The 22,621-nt window shown below is 51.4% G+C and overlaps 2 pseudogenes; one reads left to right on the top strand and one right to left on the bottom strand.

Annotated features, from left to right (window-relative positions):
- Nucleotides 1-22,621, bottom strand: part of LOC131588452 (zinc finger protein 208-like) — a 443,404-nt pseudogene that overhangs the window by 140,553 nt on the left and 280,230 nt on the right.
- On the top strand, nt 545-10,948 carry LOC131588592 (zinc finger protein 239-like; annotated as a pseudogene).

The following is a 22,621-nucleotide window of genomic DNA, read 5'->3' as shown; positions in this document are numbered from 1 at the left end:
GGCCGCGTCCTCCAACAACCGGAGAGAGCGCACGGCAAATGGCCCATGGCCTCTCCCTTTGGGCAGCAATAAAGTCACTCGCACACCACTCCTCTGGCTCCTTGGGCCACACAAACCTCTGGCGCCGGGAATTTTCCCGCCCAGCCCCGGGCACAGCGCAGCCACCTCCGGCCTCCCGACACGAAGCGGGACGAGCCAGCGCTGCTCCGCCACCGCCTCCTGCCGAGGCCCCAGCGGCAAGGAGACCGCGGGCAGCCGCTCCCGCAGCGCCCTCAGCCCAGGGCCAACACGGGCCGGCCACGGCACAAGCCACCCGCCACAGCCCCCTGCCGCCCCCTCCCGGGCCCGCAGCGAGCCCCGAGCCCCCGCAGAACCGAGCGCGGCTCCCACCTGCGATGGCTGGGGCCGCCTCCGAGCTCCGCCGCCGCCTCACCGGGCTCCGGCCGCTGCTGCCGCCGCTGCCGGGCCCGCACAGACGCTCCGGCAACGGCGGCTCTCCTGCCCCACGGCCGCCCTGGGGGCGCCAGCGGGGCCGGGCTTGTCCCCGCTCTGCCCAATCAGCGCGCGCCAGAGCCACGAGTGACGGCAGAAGCAGCCAATCGCAGCCAGCGGCGGGCTCTGCACACGGCACGGCCTCGCCTGCCTTGGGCTGAGCTCCGCCATTTCTCGGCAGCCTGGGCTGAGGAGCGGCCCCGGCGCTGGGCCCGGCCCGGGCAGGAGGCCAAGGAAGCGCCGCTGCGCTGAAGCGCCGGGAGCTCGGGGTGCCCGGGAGCTGAGGGCGCTGCGAGCTGGGGGTGAGTCCGGGATGGAGCAGGGCTATGCCGGAGCGAGGCTAAAACTCTGACTCTCCTTCCTGCCCCGGGCGGGGAGCAGAACACACAAGGAAAGGCTCGGGGGTCTGGATGAGGGTGGGGACAGTTCAATCCTTGGTCACGGGCACAGCACACCTGACTTGGGGAAATTAATTGAATTTATTATCCAACATGTCAGAACAAGAAAACGAGAAGCAAAGTAATTCTTACGGAAATCCATCTTCCCCCCAGCTCTCCCTCCTTCCCGGGCTTAACTTTGTGCCCCTCTCCGTCCCCCTCCCCGCCCAGAGGCACAGGGATGGGGGTCACAGTCAGGTCATGTCAGTGCCTCCCCCTGAGGGACAGGAATCCTTGTCCTGCTGCAGCCTGGGGTCCCTGCCAGGGGCCAGAGTCCCTCAGGACCAGGCTGCTCCAGCGGGGATCGCCAGGGGGATCCCCGAGTCCAGCCAGGAGCCACTTCCATGGCTCTGCAGGGGCTTCCCCCGGGCTCGGGGCCTCTCTCAGGCACCCCCTGCTCCGGCCCGGCCTCATTGCCCCCCTCACCCCCCCATGCAGTGAGTGCCCGGGCAGGGAGATGCACGATTTTCACGGGGCTGAATCTTGGAGTTTCTGAGCTTTATTGGGCTGAATGTTGGAGTTTTGTTTTTTTTGTGGGGGCTGAATCTTTCTATTTTGGGGATATATCAGATTTTTGGTGTTTTGGAAGTTTTTGATCTGTCTTTGTTAGAGTTCAGGAACACACATAATCACAGACTGATTATGTGCAGGTGCTTTATTGAAGCGTGCAGGAGCTGGGGGTATCAGCAACCCAAATCTAGCTCCATTGTCTTTGTCCAAAGTGCACATATTTCTACAATTTCAGCTGTAGCAGTAATCACTATAACCACCTTATGAATATTGCTTTATTAATATTGCTTCATTAACTTTGTCCATGTTGTTTCATGAGACTTAACTCATCCTTACATGAACATGTCCGAATCTTATCTCTGGGTGGGTATCTTGGAGACCCCAAGTACCAGTTCTCATTACCGTAAACATTTCAGCTTGCTAGACCATCCCTAATACCAAGCATTCTTGTGGCCTACCTCTACATGATTTTAAGAAACATTTTCAGAAACATTTAACCCCATAGTAACGTTTTTCCCCACATTCAATATATTTCACTTTGCTATAATAAGTGCAATGCTTTCACTGTATACAGTCCTTTTTCTGAGTTTATACTTGATGTTCATCTTCGAATCCACAGTTGTCGTAAGCGTTGTTACACTCTGGAGGACTTGGAGATGACAAATGTGGATGTGGATCTCTGTCCCGTGTCAGTGCCTTTATTATCTTCTGGTTCCAGGATACTCTTTTCTTTATCTCTCCTTTCAGAACTGCACAGATTAACCAGATTGCTAAGAACACAATTAGTAGGATTATCAGACTCTCAAGAATAGATTTGATCCAGGAGCTCACATTCCATCCCAACCCTTCAAAACTTTTATCTACCCAACTTGTGGTTAGATCTTCCCTCTCTTTCTGTGCTTCATGGTCTATTTGTTTTAATTGATTAATGTCGTGTTCTACATCTGCAGTTCCATTTGGGCTGTGGATGCAGCAGTGATCAATTTGTCCTTTTAGGACACATACTCCGTGTTCTTTCAACAATAACATATCTAAAGCCAATCTGTTTTGCAGGGTCATTTTAGTTGTGGCTTGTCATTGTACATTTAGCTCTCTAAATTCCTCTTTGGTAACTCTTGCCAATCTCTTTCTACCTGACCTGTAAGTTTGTACAACATCTTTCTGTTGTTATAATTTGCTATTGGACCAAACAAGGATTCCAGGGCCCACTCAAATTTTACACTACTGGAGGGTTCCTGCCATCTTTCTTTATCTTCAATTTTGTTTTCCTGAACTTCTTGTCTCGTCCTTATTTGCAGAAGTTCATGCTCTCCCTTGAATGGGGACCTTTTCCAAATTGGGCATAAGGTGGGGAGGCCTAAAGTAATCTCTTTTACTTTTTCACCTACAGGCAAATGTGTTGTCCAGGTGCCATCGCTTGCTGCCCATCCAAATTGGCCTGGACTCTGAATTGTACTTGTGCTACATATTACCTTTTGGATCACTTGTCCTGTCTTGTCATTTATTTCCCCTTGTTTATGTTTGATTCCTCTGCAGGCACATCCAATTTGCAGAGCTACCACTAGTGGTGGCATTTGTTTTATTTCTTCATCATCAGAAGTACAGTCCTAAGTTTTGTTCCATACCCACCAATTGACTTTGTCTGCCTCCATTCTACTACTGGTTGCAGTGTTCCATACCCCTGGATCTGTTTCATTTTCAGAGCCTTCCCACTTAATGCACCAAGGGCTATCTGCCATAGATTGGAATTTCTGAAGCACACTCATTGACCATGCACTGTCCCAAGCTTCAGCCCGATCTTTTCCTTCCTGTCCTTCTCACTTCCACTTCAACACTGGAATCTTTTCTTTAATGACCTTTCCTATCTTTTCATAACACCATCCATAATTCCCTAATCTCCCATACCAGCCTAGTTTTGGTTCATACTTTCCTCCATTTTCATGACAATCCCATGTAGATGAATACTTTGGCTTCACAGCATTTTCAAACACTGTCTTATTTGGGTACTCGTAATCTATTTGCAGTACACAGCTCACATTTTCATTTTTATTCTTTTGTATTTCAGGAAATTTTGATGTTATAATTCCCCAATTTATTTGGTCTCCTGCTGCCTTTGGTATTGGCAGACAGGCAGTTATTTTGCTGCTGTTTTGCATGTTGGCAAAATCTTTCATTAATGCAATCATCCCATTTTCTGCCTGAATACTATTAGAGACTTTTATCACCTGTGTTTCTGGCTGCACCCCCACATCCCTCTTCATTCTAAAATGAAGAGTTGTCAGCTGATCCTTTTGCATTTCACATCCCAAGGTAACAGTGATTCCAACTGATGGTAGTGAAGGCCATAAAATAATCACCATTACAGTCACTAGCAACCTAGACATTTGAAACAATCAAACCCGCTTTATCTGCAGCTTTGTTGGCCCCACAGTTTGTGCAGTCCACAGTGCAGGGGAAACCTTCTTCACTCTGGTGTAATGTATGCAGGGATCCAGTCCAGCTCCTTTGACTGCTGTCAAGGTAGTTAACAGTACCTGATAGGGTCCATTCCACCTTTCTTTTAATGGTTCTTCGTTCCAGCTTTTAACGTACACTTCATCTCCCGGGGGGATGTCATGAACTGGATTCTCAAGAGTCAGCGGCCTGTTCCACACAAGGGTGCTCCGAAGTCGAGCTCGAGCTTTTGCAAGAGACAGAACATAATTCTACACCTCTTGCTTCCCTGTAACATGTACATTTGGATTAGGTTCAGGGGATTCATATGGTTTCCCATCCAATATCTCATAAGGACTGACTGACATCCCGCTTCTAGGCTTTATCTGAATCCTCAGCAGTGCTATTGGTAAAGCTTGTGGCTACTGCAATTTAGGCTCTTGGCATATTTTGCTGATTTGCCTCTTCAATGTCTGATTCATCCTCTCTACCTGTCCACTGGATTGGGGTCTCCATGGTGTATGGAGATGCCAAGCTATTCCCAGCAACCTACTCACCTCCCTCACTCCTGTGGCTGTGAAATGTGGGCCCCTATCTGATGATATTCCTAGAGACACCCCAAATCTTGGAGTGATTTCTTGCAGTAACCACTTGACTGTCTCCTTTGCTTGATTTGTGCAACAGGGAAGAGCTTCTGGCCATCCTGAAAATGTGTCAACCCCTACCAATAGATATTTGAATCCTCGTGTTCTTGGTAATTCTACAAAATCTACTTGACAATAATCTCCTGGTTCTACTCCTACCCAAATTTTCCCTAATTGTGCCTGTTGTCTAGCCACTGGATTGTTCTTTAAGCAAATTTCACATTTTAATATTACTGATTTTGCCATTGTTGACATCTGTACTGAAATTAAACTTTGTTTTAACAATTTCACCAGTGCCTCTGCACTCCAATGACATTTGTTATGTTTAATTTGTAGAACTTCTCTCATTATCGAGGGGGTACCACTTCTTGTCCCTGTGTAGTCACATACAACCCTTCTGAATTCTTCTGTGCATTCAGTGAGCGTCCCAATTTCACATCTTTTATTGAACATTTTGGTTCTGGGGGTAAATTGAATTGAGATACATTAGTCTTTAAAGGTATCAATGCTATTGCAGTTTGTACTTCTCGAGCAGCTTGTCGGGCTGTCCAGTCTGCTTTCCAATTTCCCTCATGAATTTTGGAGTTTCCTGATTGGTAATCTTTACAGTGCATGATTGTTACTTGCTCAGGCTTTTGTACTGCTTTTATTAATTGCAGGACTGCATCTTGATGTTTAATGTGTGTACCTTGAGAAGACAGCAGTCCTCTTTCTTTCCACAGTGCCCTGTGTACATGCACCACTCTAAAAGCATGTTTTGAATCAGTCCAGATATTTACTTTGTTCCCTTCACTCATCTCTAATGCCCTGGTTAAAGCAACCAGTTCTGCTCGTTGGGCAGATGTGTTTGCTGGTAAGGAACAAAGCTGGATTCAAGAGGTTAGCTGTCTTTAGTGTGACATCATCCTGCTCGGTTAGGATTACCTGGAATTTCATCATCCTGCTTGGGGATAGCCAATGGCCCCCTTTTGTTCTAAAACAGTGGTCACCATGTGTGGCACATAGACATCTGTGTGTCTACCCATCGTGAGTTTCCTGGCTTCTTGGATCAGCATCACAGTGGCTGCAACTGCCCGCAGGCATGAAGGCCATCGGGCACTCACGTTGTCAAGTTGTTTGGAAAAGCAGCCTACCAGCCTTTTCCAGCTTCCCAAATGTTGGGTCAGCACTCCCAGTGCTGGGTGTGATCTTTCATGCACAAACAGCTGAAAATCTTTGGATAGATCAGGCAATTCTAACACCGGAGCTGTTGTCAATGCCTCCTTCAGTTTGAGGAAGGCCTCCTTCTGTGGTTTGCCCCAGGTAAGCGGTTGTGTCTTCTGGGCTTCATACAGGAGTTTTGCAATTAGTCCATAGTCCGTGATCCACAGGCAACACTGTCATCCTGAGGAAAACTCACAGCTCATGCAGGTTCTGGGGTTCTGGAATGGCACAAATGGCTTGAATATGATTAGTACCCAGCTTACATTGCCCTTGTGAGATTTCACACCCCAGGTAAATCACAGTCTGTTGGGCAATTTGTGCCTTTTCTTTAGACACTTTATATCCTCCCATTCCCAGCGATTTAAATTTTCAATTGTTACCTTTATGCAGTCTGTTGAGATGTTAAACACATCTCTGCTGAGTGGTGGAAAAGAAAGATTAAAATTCCTTTCCCCTAGGCAAAGAGAAACCTAGTGTGACCAGGTAAATAAGATTTGAAGCCATTTTAAAGTTGGTCTATTTTGGCAGCAGCTAATCCCAGGCAGGGCAGAGTGTGAGTGTAATTGAGAGGCAGAGTGGAATTGTCCCGGTGCCTTCCCCAGCAGCTGTGGCGAGGGCAGGCACAGAAAGGGCTGAAGCTGCAAGAGTGAGAGCAAGGATTGTCCCGCAGTGGCTGGAGATGGCAAAGGAGGGTGGCCAGGCCGAGGATTTGAGCAGAGGATCTGTGGGCAGGCCCAGGGGCTTCCCCCGCTGGGGAGCCCTGGCTGCTGCTGCGTTGCCTTCAGTGCAGGCTCAGTGGTGGCCTGTTTAATATTCCCTTCCAATTCAGATTTCTGAGTCTGGAAGAGCCATGGCTGGGGCATCAATCATTTTATTTTTTTCATTTTGTTAAGTTTTTTTCTCTTTCTTATGTCCACTCCATAACATTGAGGCTATCTGGGGCTAAGAAAGTCACACAATGCTCAGGCTAGAACAAAGAATCTTCAGTCCAGCTTCTGCAGTTCCTTAGTTATCCTAAGAATTGTTCCAGCTCCATTTTTGTCCTGGGAAACATTATTTCTGAGATTGCCTGAACCCTCTCTGAATCAATACACCACAGTCCCTCAGTCAAAAAATGTCCCAAATATTTAACCATTTTCTCTACCATTTGCTCTTCCTTTTTTTCCAGGTACTCAAAGCTGCTTTTTTGCCTGAAAATGAAGCCATTTCACAGAGGCTTCCTCTACCTCTTCTCCTTGTCCTCCTGACTGGATCAAGTCATCCACATCCTGCATTAAGCCAGTCCCTGGGGGTGAGGTCAATTCCTTTGATATTTCCTGCAAGGCTTGCCCCAGTCAGGCCGGTGCTTCCGTGCATCCCTGCAGAAGGACCGTCCATGTCTTGAGCATTTTCCCTTCTACCTCTTGTTGCCAGCCCAGGGCAGAATTCTGTTTGCATCCTGTGGAAGTGGGCAGATCCCCAGAAAGCATCTTTTGCATCAAGTTCTGAATGGCAGCAGTGTGAGGAGGGCACCTGGTTGAGGATGGTGTAAGGATCTGAGAGTGTGGGGTGCCTCGGTTTCATCATCTCATTTCTTCTTCTTGGGTCCTGCAGCATTCTGTGGATTCCATTGGATTTCTTGTTTGGCAGGATAGGAGCATTCTAGGGAGCCATCCCTGGCTCCCCAAGCCGTGCCTTGAGCAGGACTCCCAGACAGGCTGTGAGCCCTTCCTTCCCTCCCTTGGAACAGGGGATTGCTTTTTGACACCTCTTGTCCTGGTTGCTTCAGGGAAATTTGGAGAGGCTCCATATCTAATTTTGCCAATTTCCCTGGGACTGCCCACACTTGTGGGTTCACTTCAGCCTAGGCTCTGCCAGACATTTGACCCAGAGGTACAACAGAACCAGCCTCTGTATCACCTTTTGCAACATTAATTTGCATTCCCAATTTAGCCATCGAATCCCTTCCCAGTAAATTACAACCACAATTGTGAGCAAATAAAAATTCCTGCATTTCAAACCTATGCCCCACATCTGCTAATAGTGGCTGAATCAAACACACCCACTCATCTTTCCCACTTAGTGCCTTAATAATTAAAATATTCCCTAGCACCTTTAGGTGTAATATTCTGAGTGGATGGAGAGGCCCCTGTGTCCATCAGGAAAGGTCTCCTCTGGATCCAGAGCCACCCTGAATGTTCCCAAGGGCTGCAGTGTGGTGGGTCCCTGGTGGAATGGGAGCTGTGAGACCGCTAAGAATCCGTGTCCATCAAGGGCTGGACTTGCTGGTGCTGAGGGTGCTCCTGTCTGTGCTTGCAGTGTCCTTGTGCCCTGCAGCTGGAAGGCTGATTCCTTGCCAGGGGCTGTTTGGGTGGGCTGTCCCCTGGCCAGGAGGGCAATGCCTGTGCCAGGTGCTTGTGGCCGAGGGTGTCCCCTGGGTGCTGGGGCCCCCTTGGGCCCTGGGCTTGATCCCTCAGGGGCTGTAGGAACTGTGCCATGGCTTTTGCCTTCAGCTGGGCCTTTTGCTCATCCCTTGCTGCATTCAGCTGCTGAGCCTTTGTGAGCAAGTGCTGCAGGGGCTTCTTGTGGCCCTGCTGCAGCCCCCCTCAGTGCCTGTGGGTGCTCATCGTGTGGCAGCTGCTGAGCTTTCTGCAAAATCCTTCCTTTCTGCAGGGACCCAGCACAAAATGCTTAAAAGATCATGTGGATCCTTGCCGGTCTAATCCCCATTTCTGAGCTGTTCCTTCCTGGTGCTGGCTGTGCTGAGGCTCCCCTCCCCAGCCCATATCCCAGAGCCGGTCCCTGTCCTGCCGCAGTGTCCAAAGGCGGCCCCCCCGGCGGGCAGGGCCGGCAGCTCCACGGGGCCGGGCAGCGGCCGGGGCGTCCCGCAGCCTCCTGGGGGCCGGGGGCCACTGCCGGCCCTGCCCGGGGGGTGCTGGGGTCAGGCAGCGCCCGGCGCTGAGCCCCGGCTGCCCCACAGCCCCGGCCCGGCCCCACAGCTCCCCACAGGCCCCCAGCCCGTGCTCCCGGTGCCGCAGCTCTGCGCCCGCTCCTGCTGCTCCCAGCTCAGAGAAACCCCCTGAAATCCTGACCTCCTTGTTTTCCTGTCCTGGAAAACTGGGATACAAAGCATCTGAGTCAGCTGGCAAATTCTGAGGATAAGACCCTTCTGAAAAACATCCCAGTCCTCAGTATTTTTCTCTTTCTCTTCTTTTCCATCATCACTTTTTCTTACCCCATAGATTGCTCCTGCTGCTTCTTGCCTTAAGCACATTCCTGCACACTCCCCTTCAGCCAATTCCTTCCCAGCACTCCAACATCATCCGTCCCCTGTTGTCTAAATCCCTTCTGGACTTCCCTTCTTGCCCCCCTGGGTGTCCATGTCCTTAATTCCCTCTGGGAGAATGTGCAAACGACCTCCACAGGCTCCCAAGGGACCCTTGAGAGATATTTTGGGGTCATCATCCCTTTGTCCCGGATGCCCTTCTAACATTCCATTTTCTTCCCTCAGTGGTCCCAGCTGGATCCCACCTGTGACCTCCCTGGGCCTTGGCGCCCCCCTTGAGGGGAATTTGGGGAGGTGGGAGGGGGGAGCGCCAAGGCCGGGCCCCCCCGCGCTGTGGTGGCGGGAGCGGCTGCAGTGGGGAGCGAGTGCGGGCGGAAGCGGCCGAGAGCCCAGCGCTGCCCCAGGCCGAGCTGGCCCAGCTCCATCCGTGCCCCTGCGGTGGGATGCTGTGGGACTGGGGGGGAAGAGGGAGCCGGCAGTGGGTGCTGGGCCCTGGGGGCAGGAGGGGAGGGGAAGGAGAAGAAGGGCTGAAGACCAAAATTGTCAAAGGATGCACATGGGAGGAAAAAATGCGATTGTGCAGGAGAAGGGGGAAGAGGAGTGTGAGGAAGAGTAGGGCCACAGGAGGAGGAGGAGGAGCAGGAAGAGGAAGCAGCACAAGGTTCCACTCTCCCTGTGTGTGCAGTCCCAGGAGTGTTGCCCTGCTCACAGTCAGCAGGTGACTGGGGAGGGGGATCCATGATTTTCCTGGGACTGAATCTTGGTGTTTCTGAGCTTTATTGGGCTAAATGTTGGTGCTTTGTTTTTTTGCAGGGGCTAAATCTTTCTATTCTGGAGGAGGGTTTTGCCTGAATCTTGATGGTCGATTAGTTTTTGATCTGTCTCTTGATGTTCAGAGGATGTTTGAGCTGAATCTTGGTGTTTTGGTTTGTTACAGACACAAGATGCCCAATGACTTCCTGAGATGAACTTTGGAAGAAGGAGGCCCCAGCCCAAGGCGCTCTCCTCTTGTTCTTTCCCCAAAACCAGGATTTTATTTTCCCAAGCTGTGGCCAGATGGAGGAGAAAAAGCTTTGGAGATGCCACACCAGGAGAGGCTGCAAACCCAGCCCAGGGAGCTGCAAGGAGGAAAGATCTCCCCAGTGCCAGGAAGGTGGCCAAAGATCCAGACGGAGCTCAGAGCTGGGGGAGAAGCCCCACAAATGCTTGGAATGTGGGAAGGGCCTCAGCTACAGGTCCAACCTGCACCGGCACCAGGTGATCCACACTGGGGAAAAGCCCTACGAGTGTGGGGAATGTGGGAAGAGTTTCAGCCAGAGCTCCAGCCTGCGGAAACACCAGAGGATCCACAATGGGGAAAAGCCCTATGAGTGTGGGAAGTGTGGGAAGAGCTTCAGCCAGAAAGACCATCTCATCCGGCACCAGGTGATCCACACTGGGGAACGACCCTACACCTGCTTGGAATGTGGGAAGAGCTTTGGGAGAAGCTCTGATCTGAGAAAACACCAGCACATCCACACTGGGGAGAGGCCCTACGAGTGTCCCAAGTGTGGGAAGAGGTTTCAGAGCAGCTCCACTCTCATCAGACATGAGCAGATTCACACAGAGGAGAGGCCCTTCCGCTGCCCCGACTGCGGGAAGGGCTTCAAGCAAAATTCCACCCTTGTCAGGCACCGGCGCATCCACAGTGGGGAGAGGCCCTACGAGTGTCCCCAGTGTGGGAAGAGCTTCTCAAGGAGCTCTCATTTGACCCGACACCAACGGAGTCACCAGTAAGGGAAGCCCTGCGAGTGCCCCGAGTGCGGGAAGAGCTTCGTGCGCTGCTCCAGCTCCATCCCCCATGGGAGGATGGGCGTTGGATGATCCCCAGTGACCCCTGTTGGGCAGAGCCCTGGTGATCCGTGGTCCTGGTGATCTGTGTTGGGGAGACACCTGGCTGGGAGGCTCCACATCTTCCTGGCTCCCTGTGGGCACCTGGATGAACACAGGAGCAGAAACATCCATTGGGACACAGACCAACAATGGGAATGCCTTGAGGAGAGTGGATTTGTTGACTTTGAATCCTAGAGAACCTTTTGCCGCAGCCTCAGGAGCTCTGTGGGCAGAGAAAAAAGGGTGACACTGGGCTTGGGGGCCCTGAGGGGAGTGCACACACTCTGGGTGAGGGAGACACAATCCCCAGAACCCCCCCCTCACCTTCCTGCGCAGGCAGAAGCTGAACCTCAGTGCCAGGAAGACGAAGCCCAACACGGAGACTCCAATCCCCATCAGCCTCTTGCTGTGGGCAGCGTTTGATGGCATCCCTGGGGGGTCTGCAGGGGTCAGGACCCCCAAAACCTCTCACAGACCTCCCAAGCCCCTCCAAGGACCCTCCCAGTCTCCCCCAGTCCACCCAGGACCCTCTGAAACCTCCTTTGGAGTCACTAATTTTAAAAAATTAAGAATTTTAGAAAAATTAGGGATCTTGGCTAGAGATCGGCCTTGCTGGAAGTAGTTAGAGTTAATGATTAAGTGAGAAGCAGGATCTGAGATAATGAATCTCGGACTGAGGTAAAAAATTACTTTTCATTGTATGTTTGTTCAGCTGTGCTTATAATGAGAAAAGAGAAACTGATAAACGGGTTCAGGAAGATCACAGACCTTACATCTGGAAACCCATTTAAAAGTCACAAGGGAGGAAACTGGAGTTGTACCAAATGTTATTTGTAATGTCAGCCATTGTAAAGGTAGAAAGGTGAGAGTGAGGAAGAGCGGTTTTCCTTCATCTCTTGATGACCCCTCCTCACCAAAACCACCCCCTCCTCAAATTAGGGAGCCCACCACACAGGCATAATGACATTTTAAGCTCATTACCGTGCATTTTAATCCAAAGTGGAGCATGGTCGGTCTTAAGCATTATGAATATGTGTTAGTATTAATATGTATTCATATTTTGGATATTCAAGACTTTTGTAAATAAATAGACACTGGAATCTTTTGTCAACTTGCAGTGTGTATTAAGGGGGTGACTCCTGCACTCGCCCAGTGCTGTGATTAAACATCCACTTTGTAACTTTAAACTGTTGGAGAGGTTTTTTGTCCATTAACAGATTGATGTTGATACCAGATCAATATCGCTATTTTGGTAAATCACTGCCAGTCTCTTCCCAGCCTCCCCAGGACCCACCAGAGCCCCTCCTGTTCCTCTCAGGATCCCACAGCCCCCTCCCAATTTCTCCCCACTGCCCCAGGACCCCCAAACCCTCTCCCAGTCCCTTCCAGCCCCACCAGGACTCATCAGGAACCCTCCCAGTCTCTTCCCAGCTCAACCAACCTCATCCCAATCCCTGCTTTCCAATCCCCAATCTCCTTCCAGCTCCTCCAGGCTCACTCAAATCCCTCCCAGTGACACCCAGCGCCCCCAAACTCCCTCCCAGTGTCCACCAGGACCCCCAGAACCTCATCCCACCCTCCCCAACATCCTTTAATCCCCTTCTCAGCAATTGTAGACCCCCAGACCCCTCTCCCAGTTTAAACCAGACTACCATAAACTCCTTCCCAGTTCCTCCCAGCACATTCCAATCCCCCTCTGGGCCCCCCCAGTGCCTCCCCCGCTGCCCCCGGCGCTGTGGGGGCCGGGCCGTGCCCCAGTGCCGGCTCAGGGGGTGCTCCAGGCTGACGTGCTCCACCTGGCAGCTGGAGCTGAGCCCGCATTGCCGGGGGCGGTTTCCAGCAGCACCAGGAGCAGAAGACACAGAATACAAGTGTACAGCAATTTATATATGGGGAGGGTCCAGGGGTGGATACAAAACTTCAACCAGTGAGGGATATCCTGGGGAGGGGAATAGGACACATGGACCAATGGGGTGCTGTGGATTAGGGGATTTCCAAAGGGGACGTCCAAGCAGGGGGTTGGCATAAGGCAGGATTGACAGGGAACATTTGGGAACAAGGGGCAGGGTGGACAAGATTGATAGGGAAGGTGCTGGAAAAAGGGGTTGGGATACAATGATGGGCAGGGCAGGGGAGGAGATAACTTTGGGTTAAACCAACAAAGCAGGGGGGTAACAGAACAAACCACTTATACAAACAGCTTCAAACTTTAAATTAAACAAAAACATACCACAACATCTCCCCCATTTCTGATTAAAAGGAAGAGCTGTGGTTTTGGGGGATCCATTCTCATTTTGGCCGGTCCCTGGCTCGGCTGCAGGGGGGTCCCAGGGTGTGAGGATGGAGGGTTTGGGAGGGTTCCAGTCCTGGATACAGGGGTGCACGGGGGTCCTGCTGCAGCGGAATGGGAGTTCATGGGGGTCCCTTCCTCTGTTCTGGGGTTCAAGGGGTCCCGGTGTATGAAAATGGAGGTTCAGGGGGGTCCTGGTGCCCAGAAATGGGGGTTCAGGGAGGTTTCCATTCCCGAGAATGGGGGTTCAGGGGATTCCAGGTTCCAGATAAGGGAGTGCAGGGGTTTTTGGGGCTGGGGAAGGGGGTACCAGGGGGTCCCAGTGCCCTGAAATGAACGTTCAAGGGGGTCTCTGTGCCCAGGAAGGGGGATTCACCCAGAAATGGAAGTGCAGGGGTTCCCCATTCCCAGTGTAATAAATGGAATTGATTCGTGCTAACTAAATTGTAACTGTTATTAAAGTTATTATTAGAAACGATCAAGAATCAGTGTTACAAAGCAGATATACCCCTTTGCAGATGTTACACATCAAAATTAAGGTACAGAATGTAGTTTAGAAGATAAATGGTCAGAAAAATCGGAAATAGGAGGAAACTTATGGGAAACATTAATGAATATGTATAAGCATACAGTATATAAGTTTAGCTTGAAGTGCTTTGTTTCGTACCTGAGGTGGGGCGAGAAGCTCCCCCCATACCCGGATCGTTTTTGCTTATGCCTTAACCATTTGTAACCACTGGCCAATTATATTCACATATATATAATTTATAAATATATATATATAACTGAATATATCTACTAAATTGTATCTCTTTATACTAAATTGTATTCTTTTAATAAATTGTATTCTTTCATTATATTGTATCCAATTTATTAAACTATATTATCAATTAATTAAATTTGATTGTTTGGAAATTTGAAAGTCATTTATAACACTACTATATCAAAAGCAGGTAAAAGTGATTACAAACTGTGCTATATCAAAATCATTGTGATTATAATAATTTGCAAAAGCCAACACATACTAGCGAAGGTCAACAACAACATAGTTATTTATCACAAACACAGGGCAGGTTTTTCCCTTGCATGGAGCACTTGGGCCTTCCCCGGGCCCCTTCTGCCCTCCCGCAGAACCAGAGGCATTTTCCAGCGCACACAGTTTGTAAGCAAGAGCCGGCTGCAGCCCAGAAGGCTCCAAGCGCCTCCTTCCAGGCTGACTCTGCAGATGCCGAGGCTGCTCTGGGCTCTGCCAGGCTCTGCTGGGGCTCAGCTCTGGGCGAGGCTGGGCCCGCTCTCCCCTCGCAGTGCTTCGGGCAGCTGAGTCACAGCGGGAGAAGGACAGGACACCTCAAGGGACTTGAGCTTTAACAGAGATTTTATTCAAAGAACTGCCATAACAAACAGGCTGTCCTAACTACCCTAACTAACTAGCAGTACTAACTACCCTAACTAACTAACAGTGCTAATTAACATTACTAACTACTTGTCCTAACTACTAAAACGAAAAGATGTCCTCCTGTGCTTCATGTCCTCTTCTGCTCCCTCAGTTGCTTTGCTGCAGTGATCAGAGGGGTCAGGCTGGAGAGAGGCTTGGCTGATGATAAAAATGGGTGCTGCCCAAAGGATAAAAAAGAAAGAAATGAACTGTTACTTTCCAGAGTCAAGTTCCTCACAGGCTCTGTTGCTACAGGACAAAGGGGAATGGTTTGAAAGTCAAGAGAGGGAAGCAGGCTCAGATTAGATCTCAAGAAGAATTGCTGTAGCAGGAGAGTGAGGAAACCCTGACAGAGGGAGCCCAGGGATGTGGGAGGTGCCTCCTCCCTGGAAACATCCAGGCTCAGGTCAGGCAGGGCTCTGAGCCACCTGATGTGCTTGAAGATGTCCCCGCTTGTGGCGGGGCACCAGGTCCAGATGAGCTCGACAGGAGCCTGCCAAGCCAAAGCAGGCGAGGATTCTGCTTGCTTTGCGTGTGAAAAGCAGCGGGAGTGGAGATGATGGGAGGGGGGCCCCACAAGAAAAGCCCTCCCTGGCGCTGCCGTTTCCCCCGCAGCCGCTTGGCATTCACCTGCAGCAGCTCCTGGGCAGAGTAGCGCCGCTCCTCGTCCGGCTCCAGGCTGCACTCGAGGAAGTCCCGCAGCAGAGCCGACAGGCGCCTGGGCTCCTGCAGCTGCGGGGTCCCGTTCTGCCGGATCAGAGCGCGAGCCTGCAGGAAAAGCAAACACAGCGCTCTGACAGCTTCCTCCACACCCACAAGTGCTCACATCCAGCCCGCTTGCTCTGCCCCAGCTCCCCGGGCACTTTCCTCCCTGGCAGAGATGCTGCTGCTGCTGCTCACAGCTCATTTTTCTGGGGCAATCAAAAAACCCAAACCCTGGTGCAGCCACAGCCATTGCAACATCCAAATGATCTTGCCTTCAGAGCCGATTGCATTGGCTGACTTTGTCAGTAGGAACCTCCATCAGAAATAGCCCATTTTGCTTCTCCAAATATGGACACCAGCTTTACAGGCCATTTTCAAGAGTGAATGTGGTCTGCCTGTGTTATTTGAAGGGATTCTTACATCAAATGCATCTCTGCAGTGCCACTGACACTCAAGTAAAAGCATTCCTGATGCCCCATCCCAGAAACTGCCAGGCAAGGAACAGCAGGTTTGTGTGGCTGAAAGCTCAGGCTTGGTGACACAGAGAAAGTAGCTTGGACTAGGAAAGAAATATGTTAGACTGTGGGGATGTTAAACAATCATCTTCATGTTTTAGACAAGTTTCCCAGTGAGAAGAGCCAGGGGGGAGATCACCTCACAAAACCTCTTTTAGAAACTCCTTCAGAAAACTTGTTGGGTTTGGGTGTGGGTGTTGGGGTCGGTTTGGGGTTTTCTACAAGACAACATTAGAGCTGATGCACTTGCTTCATGTATTTGGGTCATCCTCACAAGAGCTGCAACAACTTAAATCCCAAAGCAAATTGTTGCTGGAGACTGCAGAATATTTGTCTGTGTTCAGGCTCAGGTGCTGTGGGAATTCCCTTCCCGATGTGCAGAAACCTCCAGCTGCTCCTCCCAGTGCAGGGTCACCCTGTGCTCACAGGCCTCTGCAAAGCCTGGAGAATTTGCCTCTTACCATGGCCCCCGTTTGCTGGAAGTAAGGAGGTTCTCCTTCCACCATCTCGATGGTCACAATGCCAAAGGACCAGATGTCCACCTTGGGGCCGTAAGGAGAACTGGTCACAACTTCTGGGGCCATCCAGTGAGCAGTGCCCACCATGGAGCTGCACTGGTCCTGCTCAGGGCTGAGCTGAGCGCAGAGGCCAAAATCAGCTGAGGACAGAAACAAGCACTGTCAAAGGCAGCTGCAATGAGGAAACCAAGCACAAAGATTCCCCACTCTCAGTCTCAGAATGCAGTGCTGAATCCAGCTGGAAAAGTCCTCGGGGCTGGAGGCAAGGAAAGATGGAACTGGACCCTTAAAGAAGCCCTCAGCTTTCATGCTTGGCTTTTACTGATTTCCTTTGAAGCTTTAGATTGCAACTCCTGCCCCTCTGGGAGGGCCATACCCAGAGCAAAGGCACTCCTGACACCCTGCTCCTCTCCTGAGCTCTCTGCACGGGGCAGCCGCTCTCAGCTGGCAGCAGGGGCCGGGCAGTGCCACCAGCAGCACTTGTGGGGCTCTGGCCCTCACTGGGAAGCAGCCCCACAGCCGCACCCCGGGAGCGCCGTGCCTGGCCAGGAACACCCACCCAGCTTGACAGAGCCGTCCATTCCCAGAAGGATGTTGGAGCTCTTCAGATCTCTGTGGATCACCCGGATGGAATGGAGGAAATCCAGGCCCTGCAGACACTGAGAGACAACAAGAAACACGAGGGAATAAATCAATGTCTGGAATATATCACACAAGAAAGGACAGTTTAGAATTCTGCCAGCAGCAACTTTGCTGTGACAGCCCAGGAGTGCAATGCAGACAAGCTCCAGGCAAAAGGTTCAAGGCAAAGCTGAGAACAGCAAATCAGATCCAAAAAAGACAAAGAGCACCACAACAGCTGGAAAGAGGACAAAAATAGAGTAGAAATGCAGTGATATTTGCAGGCAGTTCACTTCAGAGGCTCTTTCCTCTCCAGCTCATAAAAACAACACAGAAACAAAGGCCTGAGCATGGAGCCACTCTGTTCTCACAGCCTCTTTGGAAGGACCATGGTGTCCCAGCCATGGGAAGCACAAGCAGGATCCCTCACCTCCTGACTGACAGCTGCCATCTCTCCTTCAGCCATGCGTGTCTGTCTGACAACGTCCTGCAAAGTTCCTCCATCCATGTATTCCATCACCAGCCAGAGATCTCCATCAACAAGGAAGCTGGAAGAGGAAAACAATGGCACCCTTGAGATGAATGTGCATTGCTCAATTCCCCCAGGGAAAAGCCTGGAGTGGAGTTTTGTTCCCAGGTCACTTGTCAATGAGGACAGAATCAGATGGAGAGACATTCCTGCCAGGCTGCACAGGCCTTGGAATCTGCACAGGCTAAAGGAGAAGGAGGCACCCGGGAGAAAGGAGAGGCCTTAGATGGCAAGCAGGTGAAAAATGCACTTTAGCAACAGCCCAGCTCAATGTGGAACCACAACACTTGCCCCCAGCTGCTTCAGCATCTGAACTCACCATTTCCACCATTCCCTCTGGAACAAGGCAACACAACTTCCAGAGTTATCCAGGGGAGGAGGCCATGCAGCACTTGGGACAAAAGCAGTCAAATGCTTGGAAAATCTTGCAAAAAGTCCCTTCAGAAACAGGCAAGGCCATTGAAAAATGGACAAATGAGGCATTTCTGGAAACAAGAACCTGGTCTTCCTGGCACCTGTAGCAATGGGAAAGGGCTGGGAAGAAGAAGCCAAGGAAAATAATTTCTACCAGGGTTTATCAGCACTTGCTGTAAAACACAGCAAATGGGGTCAACTTGAAGAAAAAGCCAAAGCAAAGCAACAAAAGCACATGGAAGGAGTGAAGTGCCAGGCTGTTGTTCTGGGAAGATATGGCCGGGTCAGGCATTTTCAGAACAGGCTTCAGACTGGGGATGCCAGGAAAGATGAACGCAGGGGCCGTGCACGGGAGAAGACCTGAAGCACTCACCTGTCCAGAGAGTTGACAATGTTGGGGTTCTTCTTGTCCTTCAGGACCACGACCTCATTCACAGCTCGTTCCCTGTTCTGCCCTCTGAGACTCATTTTCTTGATGGCCACCTGAAGGGACATTGCAGACCTTGAACTGGAGGAGTCTGTGGCAGGAGGCCACAGCAAACACGGAGCGAGTCTTTTTGGAGCGACCGAGCCGGGCTGTGCCAAACTGCCTTGGGATGGGACACCAGAGCTCAGCAAGTGCCATTCCCACAGCCCATTGCTCTGCTCGCTGGGGGCTGTTACAGGACTCATGGCCAGAGACATTTGGCTCTGTAAACTCTGCAGAAATGGTGCCTCAGCTGTCAGCCTCAGAGCTCTAACAACATTCTCTGCACCTACAGTCTTCTCAAATGGCCTCAGCACTCTCAGGATTATTATTCCAGCACATTTTGCAAGCAGGAGGTAATTCTGTTTCTGTGCACACAGAGCAAAACAGCTGGGAACCCTTTAGCAATTCTATGGCATTTGGCCATGATTTCAAATGTCCCTGCCCTGTTTGGGATAGCACAACAAAGCAAACGTGCACATCCATTGCTCAGATAATCCCTGTCCCAGCTGCCACTGACACCAGACCCAAACACAGCTGCAGGGTTTAGGAGAGAGCTTTGCTCTAGACATCCATCTTCTCATTTCTCTCCCTGTCTCTGTGGGAACAGCTGCAGTAGGACTAAAACCCCAAACTGAGCCCAAGCAGGATCTCTCCTTAATTAGGCCTTGAGGTATCCTGATGAAACTCAGGATGATAAAACTGCTAAATAGTGTTCCTGTCCAAGGCTGGGATGAAGGTAAATTGGGCCTCAGTCTCCAGCAGCTGATGCATTCACACTTTCAGACATGAAGACCAAGCCAGCGTGTCCTGCTCTGACAGCCACCGCTGCCCTCCTTGCCTTCCTTTGGGCACTTCAGAAGGACCAAGTCTGTCCCAGCTGTGCTCTGCAGGCTGACACTGCTCTGCCTTCAGAGGAGCAGCCTGTGCAGGAAAGCTCTGCTGGGCCCCACAGCTCCAGCCACAGCTCCCAGCAGAGGGGAAAGGCCTCGAGAGCTGCCAGACGTGCTGGGCGTGTTGACACTGACCTCTCCTCCAGTGGCCCTGTCGAGTCCTTTGGAAACGGTTCCAAAAGCCCTGGAGACAAAACAGCAGAGAAGAAAGAAGCAGAGCTTTAGACCCTGGCAGTGAAAGCCAGCCCAGACAGGAGATCTCTGCTGCCTGCAGCGTTCACAAAACACCCGAGTGCATCCACCCTTCAAACAACAGCACAGCAGCCACCAGCCCTCTGCCATGCAAGGTGTGCAAGAGAAAACTGAGGCCCAACACGAAGGAAAAGGGCTGGAGGAAATCCCAAATGTCCACGCTGAATTCCTTCAGTTCAAACCCTGAGGTGGGGGATGGGTGTGTAAAGAACTGGAAAAGAATGTATTTCATCCTTTATATATTTCCTGCCTGAGACCTGCAGGATCCCCAAGGGCCCTGCCAGCAGGCAGGTGATGCATTTTCCCCTCGAGTGCAGCAGCTCTGTGTCTGTTACTGAATGTATGGGGTCTGCTACCTGTGCTGAAAAGAGCACTCATTAGTTCATCTCTGGTTTCTGTTTCTAAACCATTATGTTGATAATCCTGACTGATGGATAATTTTTGAAACAAAATATTTGAAAGAAATCTTCTTGAGAACTGTTTTCTGACGGTCACAGTCACCTCATGGTGAGTTGCTCTTTTAGGCAATCCAATTCCAGGGACAGAAGATCTTCCAGGTGCCGCTCCTTGCTGCAGACAGGACACTGCCAGCCTCAGGGGCCTTTGACGGTGCCTTCTGCCCACAGTTATCAATTCTGATCAGCACTGAGAGACAGCAGCATCGTACCCCAGTGTCTGAAGGGGTTTGGGGCTCTCCTGACTTCTCACAGGATCCTGCACCAGCAAAATACCTGGGCCCTGCTTGTGCAGAAGTAACTGCCTTGCACTTACCCTTGGCCAATCTGCTCCAGTTCCAGGTATTTCTCGGCAGGCTCCCCCAAGCTCACGGTGTTCCCTGAAAGAAACCATGTGGAAGATGCTCCCTCTCAGATGAGAGCCAGAATGCAGCCCCACTCCCTGGGGCCGGGAGCCCCTTGCTCTCAGCTGGGGAAGGACAATAAATGACCCTGTGCCATTCAGCTGCAGAGCAACACTGGGTGCAGCTGATGCTGAGACACACACACAGCACCCTGCTCTGGCACACAGGAACAGAGCAGACGTACTCAGCTGCATCAGGCTCCACTCCCCTCTCCCCTCTGACTGCAGGGCTGTGCTGCTGTCAGAATGTTCAGCCCAGGATCCTGCAGCACAGGGAGCTTCAGTATCCTCTTCAGGAGCAGAGGGAGGTTCTCCATCCTCTTCCCAAAGCAGTGCAGGCTCCTCGTCCTCTTCCCAAAATGCTGCATGTTCATCATCATCTTTCCAAGCTGCGGGATGTTCTCCGTCGACTTCCCATGCTGGAAGATGTTCTCCCTCCTCTTCCCAAGCCACAGGATGTCCTCTGTCCTCATCCCACACTGGGAGATTGCCATCATCCTCGTCACTTGCCATGGGAGCTTGGCCATTCTCATCCCACACCAGGGGACATCCACCGTCCTCATCCCACACCGGGAGATGTCCACTGTCCTTGTCACACACCGCGGGAGCCTCGCCGTTGTATTCCCAAACCGCGGGGTGTTCGCCCTCGTCTCCCAGAACAGTGGGAAGTTCACTGCTCTCTTCCTCCTCTTTGGCCTCCTCTTTGCAAGCAGAGGGAGCCAGAGGAGGAGCTGATGCTGCTTTGGTGCCCTGTGGACAGACGGGAGCGTGAGGGACGGGAAGTTCTATCTCAGTTATCACCTTCTTTATCCTCAGCTACACATCCAGCTGCACTAAGCAGAAATAGGGTTCAGAGCTGTTCAAACTAACAATGGGCAAAAGTTGACATTGCCACTTATTGCTGGGAATTCCATATTCCACCATGGCTAAAGCCAGCAAGCAATCTTCTGCCTGCAAAGCCAGTCCTGCAGCTCTTCAAAAGCTCTTCAGCAGAAACAGAGAAAACTGCCAGGGATCTCTTTGATGCTGCTGCTGCTGCTGCTGCAAAGACACTGACAGGAACTTTCCTTCAGCCTCCCAGGCTGGCACTCAGCTACCACACGCTGAGCTCACAACTCGCTGCACAATTCTGAACACCAAAGCTTCCTTTGCCACTCACTGAAGGAGGAGCTGCTCGGGATCCACGCGTGAGGTGCCCTGCAACGGGAGAGGGAACATGAACCAGATGTTGTTAGGAAAAAACTGCCTGTGGTGGGAAATGAGCAAGGCAAGCCTGAGAGAGCATTTTGCTTTCACAGCATCCCTCCAGGAGCCACAGGCCCTTCACACAGCAAGCAAGAGAGCAGCACAAAAGACTGGGCTGTGTCAGCTCTTGGCTGGAGCAGCAAACGGAGGGAGTTCCAGGCTCTGCTGCCACAGACTCCCCGCTTGAGGGAACAGAACCCCCTCAGGCCTCATTGCAAATGCTGTGCACGCCCCACTGGCTGCAGACACCCCCTTTTTCAGCTGCAGCTGCTGGCAGGAGCTCTCCCAAACCAACCGTGTCCTCATGGCAATTTGGTTACAGAGTCAACTCCGTTCCAGTGGAAGAACAGAAAGCACACAGCAAGCCCAAAGCCACAGATGCTGCACCGAGGGAAAACCTCAACTTACGTGCCAAGTGGGTTAAAAAATACCCCGAATAAGCCACAGAGAACAGAGTGCCAACTGCAGCAACCACTTGCTGCATCATTTTGGCTGCGCTGCACACGTCTGCAGACTGTACCCCTGCAAGCACAGAAGGACACCCGTCAGGGGCTGGGCTGGCTGCTGAGAATGCCTCGGGCAGGAGGATCCTCTGGCAACGAGCAGGCGCCCAGAGCCGCTCTGGACACTGAGGCCTCCGTGTCCCACAGCAACGGGAACACCACGGGGACGTGGCAACGTTCCTGTAACACCACAGCAGCCGCTCACGCAAAAACCGCCTGGAAGCTTCTCCTGTGTCACAAAGGAGCACAAAGAATCCTCCCAGGGCACAGCCTATTGCCCAGAGGATCCAAGAGGAACTCTGAAAATGCAGCAAACAAGGACACCCCATAGGCCAGCCTGAGCACTGAGGAGGAACGAGGACAGGACCAAACCAAAGCAAACACGACCTGTAGCCACTGATACTGCTGAGTAAAACCAGCAAGGCTTGTTCCATCTGGAATCTTTGTTCTAGTTCTAAAAACAAGCAAGATTCTCCACTCTAAATATACAGAAGGCAGGAACTGGGGAGGAGGTGGGATTA

Source organism: Poecile atricapillus, chromosome 26 (assembly GCF_030490865.1).
Source record: "Poecile atricapillus isolate bPoeAtr1 chromosome 26, bPoeAtr1.hap1, whole genome shotgun sequence".
Taxonomy (NCBI): Eukaryota; Metazoa; Chordata; class Aves; order Passeriformes; family Paridae; genus Poecile; species Poecile atricapillus.
This window is presented reverse-complemented; position numbering and strand designations above follow the sequence as displayed.